General features: G+C 44.5%; 1 protein-coding gene across 4 annotated transcripts in view; it reads left to right on the plus strand.

Annotated features, from left to right (window-relative positions):
- The window catches only part of MACROD2 (mono-ADP ribosylhydrolase 2), a 2,649,380-nt gene that overhangs the window by 1,427,304 nt on the left and 1,199,965 nt on the right, over positions 1 to 22,111 (plus strand). The window lies entirely within an intron of this gene.

Below are 22,111 nucleotides of genomic sequence, written 5' to 3' on the forward strand. Positions count from 1 at the left end.
TGCTCCCACCCAGCCCCTCTTGTTTGTTAAAAAATATCTCTCAGGAACCATCTCTCTCTAGTGCACCCTTCTGACCTCCCCTTTCCCCAGGCTCACCAAATCGTGCCAGGTCATCGACCTGGGTCTGACTTCTCTGAACCCAGATTGGCAGACATATTTTTTTTTACTGTTGCTGGCTGCCTTTTGCTCCTATCATGTGACAGGGGCTACTGATGCCATTGGGTGTCCTCTGTCACATGATAGAGATAGAGTCAGCAGGCACCATGGCATCAGCTGCCTTTTGCTCCTCTTATGTGACTGGGTTTTATTTAAAAAAATTGAATTTCCTTGGGAAACAGCCTCCTCTAGGGGTGGGTTGGCTCGGGGGTGTCTCCAGAGACACCCCCGAGCCCACCCCCGAGCAGATTTTAAGAAGCACTCGAGTATGCGTTTATCTCCTGATATGTGCACAAATGGGAAAGGCAAAAAAAAGGTGCAGGGTGTGGTGGGGTTTGGGCAGTGCATGGACAGTCCAGATATGTAACGCGTGCATGCAAGTATTTGCAGGAGCGCGTGCAGGGGTGCCCTACCATGTAACTTTACTTCTGCTATGGATGGCATGCAAGTAATGAAACAAAAAAGAAAAAACAAACAAAATGAGGCTAGTTAGCAGGATTTTAAGGATTGTGTCTAAAATGGTAAAGGGGAGGCATATTGACTAAGGGAGTTAGGAATGACCTATCCTTTACCTGGGTGAACAGGAAATGGACTGAGGAAACTGGTGATTGTGTCGGCGCACATATCTAATAAAATCTCCCCAATTAAAGGTGGATTTTAAAAGACGCACATGCGCACATATGGACGTGCCAATTTTATAACACGCAGGCGTTGTTGGGCGCATGTTATAAAATTGACATGCGCACGCTGATTTTTTATCAGTGCTCACATGTGCTGGCGCTTCACAACTCGCGCGCATGGGGGTGATTTTTAAAAAACATGCGATGACGCAAACAGCCAGTTCCCTCCCAGTCCTCTCCAATAATGCCATGGTGCCTGCTGACCCTTTGTCTCTATCATGTGACAGAGGCCACCCAATGGTACTGGTAGGTCCGGACTGGGAGGGAGCTTCTCTAACTCACTTACTTACTTACTCTACCTCCCTTTTCCCCTCTCCTCTTTGACCCCTTAATCCCTCTTCCTACCTTTTTTTTTTTGCTTTAAAACTTACTGGCTCTGGTTAGCTGCAGTAAGTTCCACACGCCGGCCGGCCAGCTGCCGGCGTGCGCTTCTTCAAGACAGGGCCTAATGGCCACTGTCTAGGCCGGCCCCCGCCCCGCCCAAACACCTGCCCGCTGCTTTTAAAGAGCCCGGCACTTCCGCACCTGCCAGAACATACACGCATGTCCGAGCCATTCTCAAAATGTGCTCCATGCATGGCTGAGCCACGCGTGTCTCTCCTGGTTTTTGCATGTGCCGGGCTTTTAAAATTTAGCTGTAATGTGGTAGAGCTGGAATTTGCGTGCACTTGCATGAGTCCATATAAAATTGCATGCACATGTAGGCACATGCAGCTGATTTTATATCTTACACACTTATATCCCAGTTAAGTTAGTGGGATACGTTTATCCAGCTAAATTTCCTATCTGTCCAACAGCTGAATATGGACCCCTACTTATTTCAGACAAGAATATTTTAAATACTATCCTTCTCTTAATCCCTTTAGAAAATTAAGTATCACCCATGGAATGGCTTATCTTTCAGACAACAATGTTTTCAAGGGTAAAATGATTCCCTAAGGCGTACACTGGAAATAAACCAGTTTACTTCTCTTGCATTTTTCAGTTCTGATTCGAAGGCATGGAAAATTAGAAGGCATTAACAAAAGCAATTTAAATTGGCTGCTTTATATTGAATCTTGATATGTTACAACGTACCCAGGTTGTTTACCTGAAGAAATTGACTGTTACTCAGCAAAATGAGCTGATCGGTTTTGGATATTAAGATGGTTTCTGCTTCTTTGCACAGTATATGGCTAGATGTCAGCAATGAATCTTGTTTTTTTTCTGGAAATAGCTGAGCAAACCAACTTAAACTGACTCATTTAAGGCTGAATTTTCACACGGCCGCGTGTGAAAAATCCGGACTTATGTGTGTGGCCTGACCTTGCGCGCATTTTCAAAAGGGTGCAGCCACGCGTATAAGTCCCGATACGTGCACAAGTGCCGGATCCTAAAAAAGGGGCGGGCCGGAAGTGTGTGGTCTGGGCAGGATGGAGGCCAGCTGGGACAGCAGCCGTTAGCCGCTGTCCTGGGGAAGCACGCACCGGCAGCCGGCTGGCACGCGCAAACTACTTCTGCTCCAGGGGAGCAGTAAGTAATAAAACAAAAAAAACGGAAGTGGATAGGGAGGAGAGGGGAAGAGGGAGGGAGTTTAGGTAGGGGGGGTAGGAAGTTCCCTCCCAGACCCAGACTTGGAGGGCACCAGGGGAGGCTCGATTGCATCGCCATGCGTAGTTAGCAAAAGATTTTGCCTCCCCCCCGCACGCACCGCCCATACACGTGCACATACACGTGCGTATAAGTCCCGATACGTGCACAAGTGCCGGATCCTAAAAAAGGGGCGGGCCGGAAGTGTGTGGTCTGGGCAGGATGGAGGCCAGCTGGGACAGCAGCCGTTAGCCGCTGTCCTGGGGAAGCACGCACCGGCAGCCGGCTGGCACGCGCAAACTACTTCTGCTCCAGGGGAGCAGTAAGTAATAAAACAAAAAAACGGAAGTGGATAGGGAGGAGAGGGGAAGAGGGAGGGAGTTTAGGTAGGGGGGGTAGGAAGTTCCCTCCCAGACCCAGACTTGGAGGGCACCAGGGGAGGCTCGATTGCATCGCCATGCGTAGTTAGCAAAAGATTTCGCCTCCCCCCCGCACGCACCGCCCATACACGTGCACATGGATTTTAAAATCTGGTGCACATGTGCATGCGGCCATCCAATTTTATAACATGCGTGAGCCGGCGCACACATGTTATAAAATCGGTGTGTCCATGTGAGCACGCTGGGAACCGCGCATAGACGCACGCGTGCTCCTTTTAAAATCTACCCCTTAGTCATTAATGCGAGCTGGCTTTTCATTTGTAAATTAAAGTTTGAATGCAAATTATTTTTATAGAAACTTGGAAACCATTTGAAATGTTCTTTCTTATGTCATCACAGGTTTTGGCTTCCAATAAATATGTCACATTCTTGACACAATGTATAGCATTGCAGACCACATTTACATTTATCAATCAGCAATCTGGCAGTAAATGTCAACTTAACATTCAGAGGTCCTGTGTATGTATGAGTTTATTTCAAGTGTGTGAATAACTCTTTCCAACCCTCCCTCCTTCTCTTCCCTACATTAATCAGGGAAAAACCCTTTAAGGTAAAATTTGCTAAGAGATGTACATGTAAAAATCAGCACATGGGAGTAGAAAGGAGAAAGACAAAGCGATGGGGATCCCGGATAAGATGGCTGCTACCCCAGTGAAATACAGCGCCTCTTCTCTAAGCAGTGATGCTATTGCTGACCTAACATTATGGGTAACAAATGCAGTGGTAACAGCCTTGGATACCAGATTTAAACATATCTGCCCAGATCACTGAACTTAAGTGTTCGATCTCTGATTTGAACCCACGAATAGAAATCGCAGAAGGGAGAATATCTCGGTTGGAAGACAATTATCTTGAGCTCACTAGTAAACTTAGTTTGGAGAAAACAGTGGGCAAACAGGAGGACAAACTGGAAGACTTAGGGGTAGGTTTTAAAAGAAGCACGCACAGCCTACATGTGCGCGTGCTACCCGGCGTGCGCACATGTATGCGCGCACATGTTATAAAATCGGGAGTTGGCACGCGCAAGGGGGCACACAATTATGCGCCTTGTGCACACCAAGCCGCACTGCCTTCCCCCAATCCCTCCCAGGCCGCTCCAAAATCGGAACGACCTGAAAGGAAACTTCCCTTCCCCCTAACCTGACCTTCCCACCCCTTCCCCTAACCTTTCCCCCCCTAGCCCTACTCTAACCCCCCCCAAATTATCTTACCTTTTGCACCTGCCGGCAGCTTTCCAGCACATGATCCTCTGGCACAGTGGAATTGGCTGCTCTGTCGAAGGCCTCTGGCCCCACCCCTGCCTACGGACCACCCCTTTAGTAAATCCCTGAGACTTTCAATGGTCCCAGGGCTTTACGCGTGTCGCCAGACCTTTTTAAAATAGACCCACTGTGCATAACCCTTTTTAAATCTGGCCCTTAGAGAACAGATCTAGGTGCAGTAATGTCAGATTGGTGGGCATTCCCGAGAGCATTGAGGATTGGAATTTAGAATATTTCCTGGAAAAATGGCTACCCAAAGCATTGTAGCTGACAGAGCTCGTGGCTGCCTTGAGAATCGAAAGAGTCCACCACCTCAGGAATAAACAAGATGGAGAATCCAGACCACTCATAGTCATCGCCAAAATTTTAAACTGGTTACACAAACAACAAATATTGCAAGCCTACCATAAACGGCGTGAGTTGACATATCAAGGGGCACAGATTCATCTATTTCAGGACTTTTCCATGAAAGTCACATTGCGTCGCAAGGCATTTACTTCGATTTGCATGGGGCTTGTGAAGACCCATGTGCATTTTCATTACAGTTCCCTTCTAAACTTCGAATCTGGCACTCCAGGAAAGCACACATTATTGAAAATGTGACGGGAGCGAGTTACTATGTGGGTAACTTACCTTAACTGGTGCTGTCTGCCAGATTATAAAGCTTTTTCTATACTTTTGGCTTCAGAGAGTTGTTCTGTTAATAAAGTTTACCTTGTCTCTGCTTAGCACTGTGTCATGCAACACAGTTATTTGATTCATTAACTTTTTGAGTGAGGAGATTACAGTTTACATTTTTTCCCCTAATGCTGGGTTGTTGTTCATTACTTACTTCCCCAAGAATGTTACAAAAAGGAACAGAAGGAAAAAGAAACACTTGCACCTGGATAAGGACCTGGATAAGGACCCCTGATAGACCGGGTCGGCTTCATGCACACAAGGTTCACTACAACAGTTTGAACCTCCTAATGGCACAGCTAGACCAGTTAACTAGATACACAGGGAGGTCAGGCCGGAGATGGCTCCCCTGAGCTGAAATTTCACCTTTGCAGTTGTTCTTTTGAAGCAGTGGGGAAGAGTATCTAGTTTCAGACATGCTCCTATCAGACGACAATTTACTTTTTTGAATCGGGGGAGCTTTGTCTGTTGCCGGAGCCAAGCTGATAAGAACTCCTCTTTCACAGTAACAGAGCAAGGTTCACAAGGATGGTTCATCATCATAATCTATGTTACTTGATAAGTTTTTATTAAATTCCAGTGATTTTGACAGTTGAGATTACCCCTGTGTCTAGCAAACATTGCTGATTTATAAGCAGTTTACTCATGAAAATGTGGCAGCTTACAAGCAGACATTTACACCTGCTGTATGTCTGTAGTAAGTGATCATAAACATCTTAAAAGTGAAATATTGATCGTGTGGGGGGGGGGGGGGGTCTGGGTAAAATTGGAGGAGTTCAGGCTGAAGAACCAGGAGGGACTCGATGAATTGGTAAACTGATTGTTAAAACTGGTAATTTAATTTCTGCATGCATGTTGTGCTTTGGGTAAAAATTTCGTGTCTGGCTTCGTTTTGGCCCCCCCCCCCCCCCGGTGGAAATTTCATTTTTCCCGTGGTTCGGGGTTTTTTTTTCGGGGGCCCCGATTTTCGGGTTACTGTGCACTAACCTGGCAGAGTTAGCGCGCACTATCGGGAGTTAGCGCTATCGGGAGTTAGCGTGCACTAACTCAAAAACGAATTTTTCCCGAAATTTTGGAAAAAATCAATCCTTTATCAGTTCTCTCGAACCATTCTGAATTAGGAAATTTCGTTGACATTGCCTAATTTGGGAAAAACAATTGCCCAACCCTAAAGTTAGAAAATCTCCCCACTTAACTTGCATAGAACCCAACCTACAGGAGTAAATTCATGTAAATTATGCAGATAAAATTTCCACACGTATATTTTTAAAACTAGACATAAAAATACACAAGTATAGCAGTTGGCACTGCTTATCTGAATAAATTCCTATTTATCCTGCTAAATCTTGAAAGTGACATTTATCCGGCCAAGTTCCAATTTATCCGGCTAAGTAGCATCACTTATTTGGATAAATTACGATCTATCCGTATAATTGCAATATGTGTTCATGCATTATTTTTACAAGTGCGTGCATGTTGTGGGGTGCATTTACACATAGGGGCGGATTTTAAAAGCCCTGTTCGCGTAAATCCGCCCGGATTTATGTGAGCAGGGCCTTGCGCGCCAGCGCGCCTATTTTCCATAGGCCTGCTGGCGCGCGCAGAGCCCGGGACTCGCGTAAGTCCCGGGGTTTTTCGAGGGGGGCGTGTCAGGGGCGGGGCCGATCGGCGCAGCATTTTGGGGGCGGGACATGGCGTTTCGGGGGCGGGCCCGGGGGCGTGGTTTCGGCCCGGGGCGGTCCGGGGGCATGGCCGCGCCCTCCGGAACCGCCCCGGGTCGCGCCTCGGCGCGCTAGCGGCCCACTGGCACGCGGGGATTTACTTCTCCCTCCAGGAGGCGTAAATCCCCCGACAAAGGTAGGGGGGGGTTAGATAGGGCCGGAGGGGTGGGTTAGATAGAGGAAGGGAGGGGAAGGTGAGGGGAGGGCGAAGGTGAGTTCCCTCCGAGGCCGCTCCGATTTCGGAGCGGCCTTGGAGGGAACGAAGGCAGCTGCGTGGCTCGGCGCGCGCCGGCTGCACAAAATCGGCAGCCTTGCGCGCGCCGATCCTGGATTTTAGCAGATATGCGCGGCTAAGCGCGTATCTACTAAAATCCAGCGTACTTTTGTTTGCGACTGGTGCGCCAACAAAAGTACGCGAACGCGCATTTTTTGTAAATCTACCCCATAGTTTTATCACATGCATATATCATATTCATGTAGGTTATAAAATACATAAGTAGATCTTCATGCACCATATAAATTCATACCGTAGATGGGCACACACATATGTTTCAGAGTTATCCTCCTTCTGGTTTTTTTGTTTTTTTTTTCAATTGCTTAAAGAAAATCCTTGATGAGTGTAATTTTGAAAGCCATTTACACAAGTAAATTGGCTGCCTGAAAATTTTCCTTCCTCATTCCAGCAAAAAGTAAGCATGCTCCTCCATTGATCACGTGCTTTTAGCTAGACTGAAAGAAGACATTGCTAGAGACTTGTTTATGGTCAGGGGAAGAAAATAACATATAGACTGGATTTTCAAATATGCATTCATAATTTTCCATTGATATTTCATCTGCACAACAACCAGAAGCAAAGTTTGTGATACTTGTTATCTGTGGGCAGATTTCAAAGGGAATGTACACATTTTTGGCACATGTAGAGGAAAACAGAGCCCCTGGTCAGCCCTGATCATTTTAAGATTCAATATCAGTGGGAGATCAGTGACTGGGAATCACTCCTACCCACTTTTGTCCCTAGTTCACCTTGGGTAGAGAGGGGGAATTTGGGGAGCACCCAAAGTTAAGGCTTTACAAACAGGAAGGGGACAGGGTTATTGGCAAAGAGGTGGAGCTTAGTCACAGGGATGGGGGTAAATATTCTTGATGCCATGGGTGGAAGGAGGGGTACTACCACGGGCCACCAGAGGCATTTTTGACACTAGATAGGTGTGACTGGGAACCATCTTTGGGGCTTTGAGGCCCCTTTAAGATGGTGCCTGGGAAACATTGCCACAACTGAGAGCATGTGATTTTCCTGGTCACAGCACCACAAGTAAAATTGCATTTCCCAAGTATTGTAGTTTAGTAAATTCTGCAAAAGCTTTCATGCAGTGAAACACTACGGGGATACATAATTTTATAATAGTAAATTGGCTCCTAAGAATGATAGTGGAAGCACAGTTGTTTGAATGCTAAGCTGTAAAAGCAGAGGTCATGATATAAAATTACAGGGGGTAGAATCAGGAACTACGCCAAGTGTTATTATTTTCATGGAAAGAGTGGGGGATGCATGGAATGCCCTGTGGGAGGAGGTGGCAAAAACAAAAAAGGGTGATGGAATTCAAAAGGGTGTGGGATGGACACAAAGGACTCCTGGTGACAAGAGAATGGAAATGAACCGCTAAGGTAACTCTGTAACTTTTCTGTATAGGGCTAATCTTCATGGAGTGGCAGTTAAAAATCCTAAAAAGAAGGTGAGGGGGTAGCCTGCATGGAGCGGCAGACTGAATGTGCCATTTTGATCTTTATCTGTGTTAAGATATTCTTGTTTGTGACAATATGAAAGGACATTTATAGCTTCCTTTATCATAACTGAATAGTAAAATCTATGGTTTGACAATATTTCTACCACTTGCATCTGTTCAAAATCTCACTGTGCTAAATATATTTCTTGCAATCCCACTTTTCAATGGAAATCCATATGATTTGGGAAGATTTAGCATTCCATCACCTCTGGCTGCTGTGTGCCTGCATTTTGCTTGGGAAGAAGGGCTGATATACTTTCAGGGATACAGTGAGTCTGTTCCTTTCTTTTGTTCTCTCCCTTCCTGCTGTTCATGCCCTTCCTACTTGATGACCTCATCAGGGCTCAGAGAGTCGCAGGGCACCAGAGGCATTCCAGTGGCTTTGAATCTGTGCTCTGCACTTTGCACTGAAAGAGGTGTCTTGCCTCTGGCATTGTGCTAGAAAGGCGTGCATAACTTAGCTCGCATCGATATTTTAGAATTAATACTGACCTCATGTACTTATTGTGTTCAATTTGCTGGAAAGTCACATTGTGCGTATAAACTTATAGTAAACTGGGAGACTAAAATCCCTGTAGCCAAGTCCTTTGGTTCCAATAACATTAACCAACTAGATATCTTTAAATGTAGATCTGTGATATCCCCATAAATCAAGGTTAATTAAAGCTCGCTTGGCTGCTAATAAACATTAGATTATACAGGACTGGATAGCATATCACCACTTCCACAGGCTTTTTATATCACAAACATGGATAGATGAGGGAGATTCCATTATTTTGTCTCAACAGTGTCATTATGGATTTTTTTTTTCATAAACCATAGTTGGATAGTAAAGGTATGTGTATGTGTCGAGGGAGGAAGTAAAGGAAGAGGGTGGTGCTTTTCTTTCAGTCTGCATGAACCCTTTTATTTATTTATTTTTATTTTATTTAGCATTTTTTATATACCGAGGTATAGCAGAGTTGCCTTCACTCCGGTTTACATACAGAAACAACATGTTACATAGAACGATGTATGAAGATTACAATTTAAAATTAACGATGATAAATACAACAGGAGAATGTATAACAAGATAACATAGGATATCCAGTGATATTATGATTTTGCATGACTCTGACTGCTTAAAAGTGGCGGAAATGGAAAAACAAGAACTAGACCGATGCCTTGGAAAGGATTTTATTCAATTATTATGAAACATGCCCGACTTTGGCCAAAGTTTCGCCTTATGGCTGCATCAGAGGCTCTACAAAAAATACATAGAAATATGAACTTAAAAATAAAAAATTGAATACAACCCAACATCATTATTTATTTATTTATTTTTAATTTTTATATACCGGAATTCCTGTATACAATACAAATCAGTCCGGTTTACATGAAACGAAAAGATTGCCCTGGTCTGGGAGGTCAGACCGGGGTTTTTTTTTACAAAGAACATTGAACAATAACATATAATACATAGAACAATAAAATATAATACAATCCTTGAACATTGAACAATAACAATGAATACTTTAATATTTTCATAATTAAATTAAAATTAAGACAATTAGCATGTTAAACTTAAATTAAACGTAAAATTAAATTTAAATTTAATTTTGGATAATACTGTATATTGTTAACTGTAATACAAAATATTCCTAAGTTCAGTCAGGATAAGGCGCTTAGTTAAATTCTTGAGATTGGAACGCTTGCCTGAAGAGCCAGGTTTTTAACTTTTTTTTTGAACTCTGGTAGACTGGGTTCGAGGCGTAGGTCTGGGGGGAGAGCGTTCCAATGGTGTGGTCCTGCAGTTGAGAGTGCTCTTTTTCTTAGTAATGATGTTGCTGGAGGGGCGAACAATGTGCCTCTGTAGGCGCTTCTGATGGGTCTGGAGGATAGGTGTGGACGAAGTTGAGTTTGGAGTGATATCGGTGCGATGTTGTGTATTGATTTATGAATAATGGTAAGGGTTTTAAAAAGGATTCTCTGTTTGATGGGTAGCCAGTGGAGGTTGCTCAGAATGGGGGAAATATGTTCTCTTTTATTGGTGTTTGTTAGGATTCTGGCAGCGGCGTTTTGTACCATCTGTAGAGGCTTAATACTGTTGGCAGGGAGGCCAAGTAGAATTGCGTTGCAATAGTCGAGTTTTGAAAAAATAATGGATTCTAGGACGAGGCGAAAGTCGTTGAAGTGAAGGAGTGGTTTTAACTTTTTGAGGACTTGTAGTTTATAAGACTTTTTTTGAGGACTTGTAGTTTTGAGGACTTGTAGTTTATAAGGACTTGTAGTTTATAAGGACTTGTAGTTTTGAGGACTTGTAGTTTATAAGACTTTTTTTGAGGACTTGTAGTTTATAAGACTTGTAGTTTATAGAAACTTGTAGTTTATAGAAACATAAAACAAAACACATATACATAATATCAAGATAAATGATAGTGTTTCAAAATCAGTAAGAGAAAGAGGCGACAGGTATATAGACCAAAATAAGAATCTATTGAATCTTTGAATCTTTTAATATTTTTAATACAATATTTATCTATTATTTTTTATTTATTATTATTTTTTAATTTTTTGTTTTTTATTCTAGTTGACATCTCTGGGTAATATTTCATACTACAGTTGAGATTTTGGATGGTGCATGTTTTAAAGGTAACACTGTCTCACAATTATTATCTCTTCTCTGTACTATAGTTTACCTGTCGCCTCTTTTTCTTATATGCAGCGTGGGTTTTAGGTTAGCTGTTTATCAGTTTTGCTAGCACATGTAAGTAAATGTACATATTTATCCCTCCTGGGATCAGTACGTGCTAATAAAGTTGCTGTTGCTTGCATTTTAGATTTGTTTTGATGACAGACACATCCTAAATTAACTGACAAAGTTTCATTTGCTCCACAGCTCAGCAGGAAGGTAGATAAAAGAGTGCTATAGGATGCAGGGTGCTCTCAGATTTGTCAGTACTGTTACAAGGCTTTTATGACACTTGAAGCTAGTAGGTTGTACAGAAAGAAGTAATTTCCTTAGAAGAAATTGTTTCTTTTAATTAGTTAAAGCAGTGTATGCTACAGTATAATAGAAGCAAGGTTCTGCAATAGAAAACAGTTTTTCTTTTTTTTTTTTTTTTTTTCATCTCTGCGCTTTTGACTTATTCATATGTTGGACTGTTAGGTATTTATATTTCTTCGAGGACATACATGATACGCTCGCCCTAATGCATGGGTCATGTCATCAAACAGAGCCTGAATCTGAGTCTGAACTTTTTCTCAACCTCAAACTTTTTTGAACGCTCTATTGAGCATGTGCAGGAGTTCCCGTATCATTCAGTGCGTATTGAGCTCATCACAGTTCCACTTTTCAGTGAAGCAAATTTTCATCTTTGTCAGCTCCACAGAATAATCAAGATTACTTATATTTTTCTGTAAAATTGTGTTTTTTTTTAAATCACAAGTGACTTTCTCTCTTCAGTTCCCTTTTTTTTTTTTTTTCAAATGTATTTATTGGGTTAATCACACACATTGAACAAACAACAGATTAATAATATAACACAGCAATTGCACCCACACCAGTTTTCCAATAGAATTTCCCCCCCTCCACACCTCCCCTGTCCCCCCCCCCACCCCGGGAGAATCTCTGGGCATTGTGTGGCATCCCTGCGACCAAAACACCTTAATCTGCTCCCTCTCCGGGGCCAGCCGACCTGCAAAGTAGCCGGACTCTATGGGCTCTCCAAGGGTGCCAGCTTTCGCACATGGGGTGATAACGCTCTATAGTAAGGCCCCCAAATCTCCTCGAAAACCCGTTTCTTCCGGGGGGAAAAGCGCTTGTACATCGACCCATATTCCAATTGGTACATTTCTGTCATCAGAGAGGACCACATTGCAAAAGTCGGAGAGTCAGCAACCACCCACTTTACCAATACACATTTCTTAGCCATAAGACACACTTTTGCCATCAACCCCACGTTATCAACATTTAAACTGTGTTCTCCCACATCATTGTTAAGAATACAAAAAGAGCAAGACCATTGAATGTCAGTTCCAAGCAGTTGCGACATGAACTGTCGAAGAGAGGTCCAAAACTTTTGGATCTGGGGACAGTCCCAAAAACAATGAATGAGAGAAGCCTCAGGGTATGAACATTTCAGACAACCCGCAGAAGCTATGAGTCCCATGCAGGCTGCTCGAGCCGGAGAGTAGACAATCCGGTGAAAAATTCTCTGCTGCATTTCCCGGAGAGCCACATTGTTCGTCATAAGATTAATGGACAAATACGAATGCTTAAGCATCTGCACCTCCAGCTCTTCATGACAATCACGAGACCATTTAGGAAGCAAACGTTGGTAAATGGTGTATACCTGTATAACATGGGAAAAAGAATAAAGGCACGAGAGAGATCCCTTACGGGCTTGAAAACACGTCATAAGAGCAGAATAGTTAACATTACTGATTTTCCCGGACAGGCCCCGCACCAATTCATTCACCAGTGCCCGAACAGATCCATATAACAAAAAGTGCTGGGGAGTGAAAGCAAATAAAGTTATACATTTATCAAAAGTATAACAAGTCCCAGTGGTCATGTCCAGCAGCTCACCTAGGAGCCAATGAGGACTCAGATTAAAGGAATGGTTCACAGGGAGTAAAGATTTAGCCACCAATGACCCGTCACGCAGTGAGTATTGAGGGGATACACCCGGTGATAAACCCAGCATCTTACGTAGGATACCCCATACCGTCCTCACAGTTTGGGTCAAGAGAAATCGTCTAGGCAAGCGTAAAAAAGCTTCAGCTGAAAGGTGAAGTACCAGTCTAGGTTCTAACGGGAGACACACCATGCGTATCAGAACAGGGTCAGTATATTCAGCAGTATCAAACAACCAGTCCCCCAAAAAGCGCCAATTTGCAGCCAAGGAGTAAAAATAAAAATTTGGGAGCCCATATCCACCCTCGACCTTAGGTCCCATCAAGGTAGCCATGGACAGGCGCGCCCTTTTATCCTGCCACAGAAAACTACGTATCTCTCGATAGAGGCCACGACGGTCTTGTGCGCGTAGCAGGAAGGGCAGCATCAACAATTTATACAATAGCTGGGGCGCCAGTACCATCTTGAGAATGGCTATGCGACCTTGTAACGATAGGGGCAAAGCTTTCCAACTTCTCAATTTATTGATCATTTTCTGAATCGTAGGTGGAATATTGAGCACATACCACTGTCGAGGATCCGGGTGAATATTGATGCCCAGGTACTTGATCGTGGAAACGGCCCACTTAACTGGAAACCGGTCCCAAGAAGCTTTCAAGGAGCCGGACAAGTCCAGCGCCTCAGTCTTATCGAGATTCAGTTTAAAACCCGATAGCCCTTGATACTCTTGAAAAATAGCCAAGGCAGCTGGAAGAGCCGTTGTCGCCTTGGACAACAACAGCAAAATATCATCTGCAAATAACAGTGTAAGGTAGGACTGGGTCCCCACGGGGATGCCAGTAATTATAGGATCAGCCTTCAGTTTGCAGATGAGGGGTTCAACCGTTAAGATAAACAAAAGTGGGGATAGGGGACACCCTTGGCGGGTACCCCTATGCAAACCAAATTCCCCTGAAAGGTCCCCATTCACCAAGATCCTCGCTGTTGGGTTAGAATATAGAAGGTTAATATATTCAAAGATCCTACCCACAATCCCCACTTTAGTCAAAACTTGGCGCAGAAAAGGCCAGGCCACCCGATCAAACGCCTTCTCTGCATCGCATGTGACCAGGAGCGGTTCATCGATCAAGCCCTGAGAGCTAAGTTCCAGAGCAGTCATTACTTTATGTATATTCACCGTGGACCGTCTCCCCATCACAAAGCCCACCTGATCTGGAGAAATCAGAAAAGGCATTAGAGGTTTCAATCTATTAGCCAATATTTTAGCGTAAATTTTGATATCCAAATTGAGTAATGAAATGGGCCTATATGAAGACGGAAGTAGGGGGTCCCTTCCCGCCTTGGGCAAAACTACAATAGTGGCTGCCCTCATGGTGGGGGGCATTTCTTGCTGGTCAGCCATTTTTTCATATACGAGTTGCAGCACGGGGGCCACTTCCTCCTGCAGATGTTTATAAAACGTGGAATTCATGCCATCAGGGCCAGGTGCTTTTTGATTAGGGAGCAATTGAATCGCCTCCACGACCTCAGCTACTGCAATCGGTCGCTGAAGACCAAGAGTTTGTGCTTCCGAGAGACATGGCATGCCAATCCGCTGTAAAAAGTCAGTTATGTCGCCTTCCTGAACCTGATCCGCCGAATAGAGTGTCTGATAATAGTCAGAAAAGACTGCCGCTATATCTGTGGATTTGGTTAACACGTCTCCCTGGGTATTACGAATATTTGCTATATGTTTGGAAGTTTCCTGCGCTTTCAACAGTCGTGCCAACAATTTGCCGGCCTTATTGCCATACCGGTAAAAGTTAAATTGTCTGTGCCGGAGCACATGGGCTGCTCTTGTATGTAGCAAGCCATTCAAAGCAACCTGAGTCTCCCGGAACTGGGAAGTCACCTTGGGGTCTGATGTATGATGAAACCCACGCTTCAAGACCCGAAGTCTTTTTTCCAGGGATATGATCTCTCTGTCCCGCTGCTTTTTCTGGAAACTAACATAGCTAATGATCTCTCCCCTTAATACCGTTTTAGCTGTCTCCCACAAAAGAATTGGTTGATCTATATGCTGCTGATTGAAGGAAAAAAAATCCTTCCATTTCCCTTTTAAAAAGGCAGGAAAACCAGGATCAGTGGCCAGCGAAGCTGGCAATCTCCACTGTGTTGGAGCGGCCCCACCACCAGGGGAAAAAACCCCAGATACAGGACAGTGGTCCGAGATCACCAGTGCTTCTATGGATGCTTTAGTAAATTTGGGAAAGAGGGATTCGGAGACAAGCAAGTAATCTATCCGGGACTTAGTAGGGTGGGCTTTTGCAATATGTGTAAAGTCCCGGTCTCCAGGGTTAAGTACTCGCCACAGATCCACCAGTGCTAAGTGACGGCACAGAAATCGGGGCCCTTTCCGCTCACTCGCTTGCTGTCCCCCCCTAGCAGGCATTCTGTCCAGGTCAGGGTCCATTACAAAATTGAAATCCCCTCCCAGAACCATTGGGCAGTCCCCCATTTTGCTAAGCAGGGACAAAAGTTGGGTGTAAAAGGTGTGATCGTAAGCATTTGGGGCATAAATGGAAGCCAATAAAACCTTAGTGCCCATGAGAAACCCCTTCACAATCACATAACGCCCCTGAGGGTCCACCACGGATTCCAACAGTTGGAAAGAAGTATTCTGATGAAACAATATTGCCACACCCCTACTTTTAGAGGAGCCGGACGCATAGTACAGTTGGGACACCCATTTTTTCTTTAGTTTAAGAATCTCAGTGGGAAGCATATGTGTCTCCTGTAGAAATACAATTTTGGCCTGTAATTTGGTTAACCTAGCAAAGACCTTTTCCCGCTTGACAGGAGTCCCCATGCCAGCCACGTTCCAAGTAATCATGTTTAACGCCATACATACAACACAGAGAGATATACTTGGCCGTCTGCTGCATGAGCACTAAGTAGTGCGCACCCAGAACCACGAGCCCAGGAGTCATACATCAGGAGCCAGCAAACCAGATATGCACTATGAGTTGATCGGCTAACCCACAGCCATCCAAAGAACAATGCTGAAATTTCCCCACATACCAGAGATTCTTCCCACCCCACAGCCCTACCCTCCCCCCCCCCCCCCGAAAAAGCTCCTTGAGAGTGCAACATATCTCCCCCATAGGCACCATTTCGACCTACGTATTCCCCTATACCCCATTACCAATGCTACTACCCCAAAGGGGGTTAGAGACCACGGGGAGGAAAAAAAAATGTGTTCGGCCACCCCCCCGCCCCACAAATACAATAACACTTCAAGTATAGTGCGCCACCATCCCATAATCCCGATGATCTGGCATAATATCTGCAGAGCATCCTTATATAGGCCATAACTGAGAACAAAACAATGTAAAAAGAACACGAAGAAAACTTTAAAATAGAAATAGGTTAACCATAAGCGAACACTGTGCTATACAGCAGTCTGTAGTCCATAATGCCTCCCAAAAACCCGATGTTGACACGAAATCATCCCGCTCGGCCAGAGAAAAGCGATGTAGGGATCCCCTCCCGACTGCAGGAGTATTCACGGTGGCGGGGCAGATTCACTTCTTGGGAGGTCCCGCACAAAGGCTCGCGCTTCCATCGCCGAATCAAAGAATTTCATTTGGCCTTGGTGAGTAATCCGGAGTCGGGCTGGAAACATGAGGGCAAACCGCATGTCCCGGTTGACCAACTCAGAGCACACCTCATGGAAGGCTTTCCGCTGCAAAGAGACTCGGGGCGAAAAATCTTGAAACACAAGAATCTTTGTAGATTCATACCGGAATTCACGAGCTTTCCGATAGTGTTGCAGGACCAGATTCCGATGTGCAAAGTGTAGAAATCGAGCGATAATGACACGAGGTCTCGTCGCCATGTCCCCCTCGGCCCTCCGGCCCAGCCTATGCGCCCGCTCGAACAAGCCCCCGGAGGGAGAAGCCAAGGAGGGCACCACGCCGAGCAATCACGCCTCCAAAACCTGCGGGAGCTCAGCTTCAGGTAGGGACTCCGGGAACCCCACAAAACGAATGTTGTTCCGCCTCGATCGATTTTCTAGTTCATCAATTTTCTCTTCGTTGGCCTTGGCTTGCTTAGTTAGCTCATCTACTCGCTTTTCCAGAGCTCCCACGTCGTCCTCCACAAGGCTCATGCGGCCCTCAATGCGCTCCGTGCGAGAGTCAAACTCATTCAGTGAGGCACGAACGTCAGCTATTTGTTCAGATAGCTGATGGAGCCTGACATCCAGTGCCTGTACCACCGCCTGCGAGATCTTTTCTTCCAGCGATTCGCCCTCAGGGTGGAGATCTGATTCCTGAGCGGCGGCCATTTTGAGATCAGGGGCCTTCGACTTCTCCTTCTCTTTTCGGATGGATCGGGTCGCCATGCGATGCCCCGGAAAAGGTATTAGGAAAGCAAAGCTCCAGAAGAGTGCCTAGTAGTACTAGGACTGCCAGCAGGTTGAACAGTACGCTGGATGGGGAAGGATGTGGCGAGGGGGTAGCCGGAGCTCGGAGGGTAGCGTCCTACCGAGCCCACCACATCACGTGAGCTCCTTCAGTTCCCTTTTAATGGTGCCTTGTCAGGTTTTTCCATTGTTTTTGAAGTTTCTTTTCTTTTTTTACATAAGCTCTGCCTGAGGCCTACCAGCTCTGCCCTCAAATGTTGCCTTAATACAGAGCAGGAGAAAAGGCGCTTTCCTCCTTCCACTCCAGTTGTGCACTGAATTTTTTTTGTGTCATTTTTGTTTCATTTCGTTATCTGTTAGATTTCGTTTTTAAAATGGTTTGGGAGATATTTATTTTATGTTTTCCTACTTTCGGAGTTAGTGCACACTAATGGGGCTTAGTGCACACTAACTGAAAATGTTACCAATCAGTTAAAAAGTGTTAATTTGGGAGGAATTCATTAACTAGAGGTATGGTTCTGCAGTCCATTGGCTGCCTCCTTAGTTACCGGTACTTGTTTGTGTAGCTATGCTTGCAAGGTGGTGTTTGGGGTAACAAGTGTAAACAAACAAGTGATGTAATTTTATAGCATCAAGTTCTAGTCAGCAAAAACATGTAACACAAATGCATATTTAGAATTCACAAGTCCTTTTGTATTTTAGGAGCCCAGGCATTTTGGGATATGCATACTTTGAATTCTCCTGTGTGAGTCTGTGTGTTTGGGGGTGGGTGGGGGGACTGGTGAGAGGGGAAGAGACTTGGGTGAATGTACTTGGTGATAGGTGGGAGAGAGTCTGGTTGGGGTGGTGACTGGAGAGAAAGAGGCAACCTGGTGTGTGTGGGGGGTAACCTGTCACCCCATACAGTTACCCCAGTCATATCCCCTCCACACACATACCCACCAGGCTGCCTCTCTTTCCCACATGTCACCCCAAACAGTCACCCCAGTCACTTCCCCTCTCACTAGTCCCACCCCCATACACAACAGGCTGTCTTTCTCACACGTCACTACCCCAAGAAGTCTCTCTTTCACCTGTCACCACCATACAGACACACCAGTTATTCCCACTCTTGCTAGACACCCCACACATACCAGGCTGAATCTGTCTCAACAGTCACCATCTCAACCAGTTTCTCTCCCCCACCCATCACCCCAAACAGTCACCTCAGTCACTCCCCCTCTCACAAGTCACACCCCACATACCAGGCTGTCTCTCTCTCTCTCACCAGTCACCACCCCAACCAGTCTTGCTCCTATCTGTCACCCCATACAGTCACCCCATTCAACCCCTCTCACCAGTCATCCCCCTCACACACACCAGGCTGCCTCTCTTTCACCATTCACCACCCCAACCAATCTCTCTCTTACCTGTCAACCTCATAGTCACCCATTCACCTCCTCTCACCACTCATCACTCCAATCAGACTCTCTCCCACATGTCACCCCATATTGCCATCCCAGTCACTCCCCCTCTTACCAGTCACCCCACATACACCAGTCTGCATCTCTCTCACCAGTCACCACCCCAACCAGACTCTCTCCCACCCACTATCCCATATATTAACCCCAGTCATTCCTCTCTCCCAGTTACCTCCCCCCACCCAAAAACACAGACACCAGGCTGCCTCTCTCTTACCGGTCACCACCCCAACCATTCTCTCTCATATCTGTCACCCCATTCACCCCCTCTCACCACTTACTACTCCAATCAGTCTTTCTCCCACCTGTCACCCCATATTGCCACCCCAGTCACTCCCATTCTTACCAACACCCGCCCCCCCCCCCCCCCCCACACACACACACACGGCTACCTCTGTCTCACCAGTCACCACCCCAACCAGACTCTTTCCCACCCATCACCCCATACATTCACCCCAGTCATTTCCCCTCTTCCAGTTACCCCCCCCCCCCCCCATCCAGACACACAGACAGACACCAGGGGAATTAAAATTATGCATGTACAAAAATGCCAGGGCCCCTTTCCTAAATTACAAAGCGATTGGCAAATTTAAGATATGCATTTGCAATACATGCTTTTGCATTTGCTGACTAGAAACTTGATGGAATGACATATTTATTATATCAATTGTTTGCTTATGTTTGTTACCAGGCACTGGCCATCCCTCCAGAAATACATCTTGCAACTTTGGCACACAAACAAGTAACTATGGAAATGTATAACCATAACTCTAGCTAACTGCTCCCCCAATTGACACTTTTTAACTAATTGCTAACATGTTCAGTTAGTGCGCACAAACATCCAGTTAGTGTGTACTAAGTCCCGTTAATGTGCACTAAGTCCTGTAATTATAGTTAGTGCTTACTAACATCCGGTAAGTACACACTAAGTCCCATTAGTGCGCACTGACACGAAATACTAATTTTTATGAAATTTTGTCATTTATTTTGTTTTGTGGCACTTCCAAAATGAGACAAAATAGACAGTTATGTTGCCATTATCTATTTCATTTAAAACAAATGCATATCTCTAATATTGAGTGCCAATAACTCTGCCAGCTATCGCCACTTAGTATTAATTCATTCACTGCACTGAGTGTCATCTATCAGTGAAGGGACCAGTCCTCATTCAGAACTGTTCAGCATTATGCACTTGTGGATGTTACAAGTTAATTGCCTGATACACACTGGAAAGAGCTAGTCTGTCCTGATAGAATGCTTCATAAGAACATAAGAACATGCCATACTGGGTCACACCAAGAGTCCATCAAGCCCAGCATCCTGTTTCCAACAGTGGCCAATCCAGGCTACAAATACCTGGCAAGCATCCAAACACTAAGTAGATTCCATACTACTGAATCCAGTAATAGCAGTGGGTATTCCCTAAGACAACTTGATTAATAGCAGTTAATGGACTTCTCCAAGAACTTATCCAAACCTTTTTTTAAACCCAGCTATACTATGATATACTCTGCCTCCATATGTATTGCAGGCTTCCATTTTAAAAGGAGAAAGTAGGTTGTGGTGCACTAGTGGCAAAATGTAGTAGTTTTCATCTTTATAGTGTTCCATGGTGACCTGACAACTATACTTTTTGTGCCTCATTATCATTAAGACAGGTTAAACCAAGCCATTGATGTTAAGGCTCGTTTTGCTTTTTTCCTGTGTTAGGATTAATAGATAGAGGTTCATTAATTAAAGCCTAATTAGCATTTTAAATGCTAAAGAATTCCTCCATGAATTTCCTAATTCATTTCTTGGGGTATGAAGTTATTGGAAAGCATACATATTTATGAAAGAATAAAGTAATAAATTGTTATTAACAAAAGATGACAGAGCAGATTGTCATTCAAAAGTTAAGAAAAAATAAGTCACAAATGATGACATTATCTTTATAAAAATTTATAGACCATGTCCTCACCCATATTGATGTAAAATAGAGCCAAAGTGGAAAAGTTACAGCAATAAATATTGAAATAACATATCAAAAAGTCAGCTTTCAGTATTAAACTACACTGTTCAGCAAGTTATTTGGCCTACCCACAACAGCCAGGAATCAAAGCCTTGAACAAGGCCCATCGAAACACCATTTCTTCTCATAACGTTGCATGCAAGAAAAACTGCTACCAGCGTGCCACTCCTCAGGAGGAAATACACCTAGAATAAAAGCTCTGCAAATTATCAAGGCACCAGCTTTTTCAGAAGAGATTTACAGAAAGGTGCGTTCTGGCCAATGCACAGCGTTGCCCGCATTTGAACGCTCATTTTGTGAGCGTAAACTTTACTGCTAATGCAGCAAGAAGTTTTATGATCACAAAAAATGAGCATTCTAAAATGGGAGTACTGCTTAGTGCCCTTGCATGGAAATCATATGCAAATGAGGGAATTAAGCATTACTCCCCGATGCAGAGAGGTACGTTGGCCAGGCCAGGATTTTGTCAGCACTGGAAACTTATCTCCAAGGTCAGAGATGGAATTAAGATTTCAGTGCTACTGCAGTAGCACTTAAAATCCATAAAAGAAAAAAAAACAGAAAAAATGTAAAAAAAAAATTGTTAAATAAACTTTGCAGATAAATACCGACTTATCCAGCTAAGTCACAAACCTTACCAGAATGAAGCTTATCCAGGTAAGTGGAGGTGGCTGCCACCAGTCGATTCGGGCCCGATTCCCCAAAAAGAAAAATAATATTGACAATAAGCAACTGGTGGCTCCCTCCCCCGGCCCCATGATATCCAAACACTAATCCTCCCTCCCCCTTGCCCCTCCTGATACCATGCAAGAGAGGTGTTGTTATTTTAGCATAGCTGACCACCTTCTCAGTCAGCAGAGGTACAATATTTGCATAGAATTGCCTCATAATGACCTTTGCCTACATTCGCATTATTCATGTATCCAGAATGAATGCAAAGAAGGTCATTGTAATAGTGGAGGTTATCTGAGTGGGGACAAGCAAAATATTACGTATATCGTGCGGTATCACCACAATCGTGCACTATCACTGCGATATTGTGCAGTATATACAATATAACATGCATTAGAGCCTATTATCGCACCTTGAGGTCCTAACGTGATTTGAAAAATGACCCTGCTAGCCAGACAAATTTATCCAGCTAACTTTGGAGGTATATTCAATAGTAAAACCGCACTATTGAAAATAGCCGGATATCATAAAGTTAGCCGGCTAACAATAGCCACCTACCTTTAGGAGAGCTGTTTTGCCCGACTTAGGGCCTCATTTTCTAAAGTATCACAGGCCTGTGATACTTTAGGAAATGAGGGGCGGGGGGCCAAAAAGG

This window comes from Rhinatrema bivittatum, chromosome 3 (genome assembly GCF_901001135.1).
Source record: "Rhinatrema bivittatum chromosome 3, aRhiBiv1.1, whole genome shotgun sequence".
In the NCBI taxonomy this organism is placed as follows: domain Eukaryota; kingdom Metazoa; phylum Chordata; class Amphibia; order Gymnophiona; family Rhinatrematidae; genus Rhinatrema; species Rhinatrema bivittatum.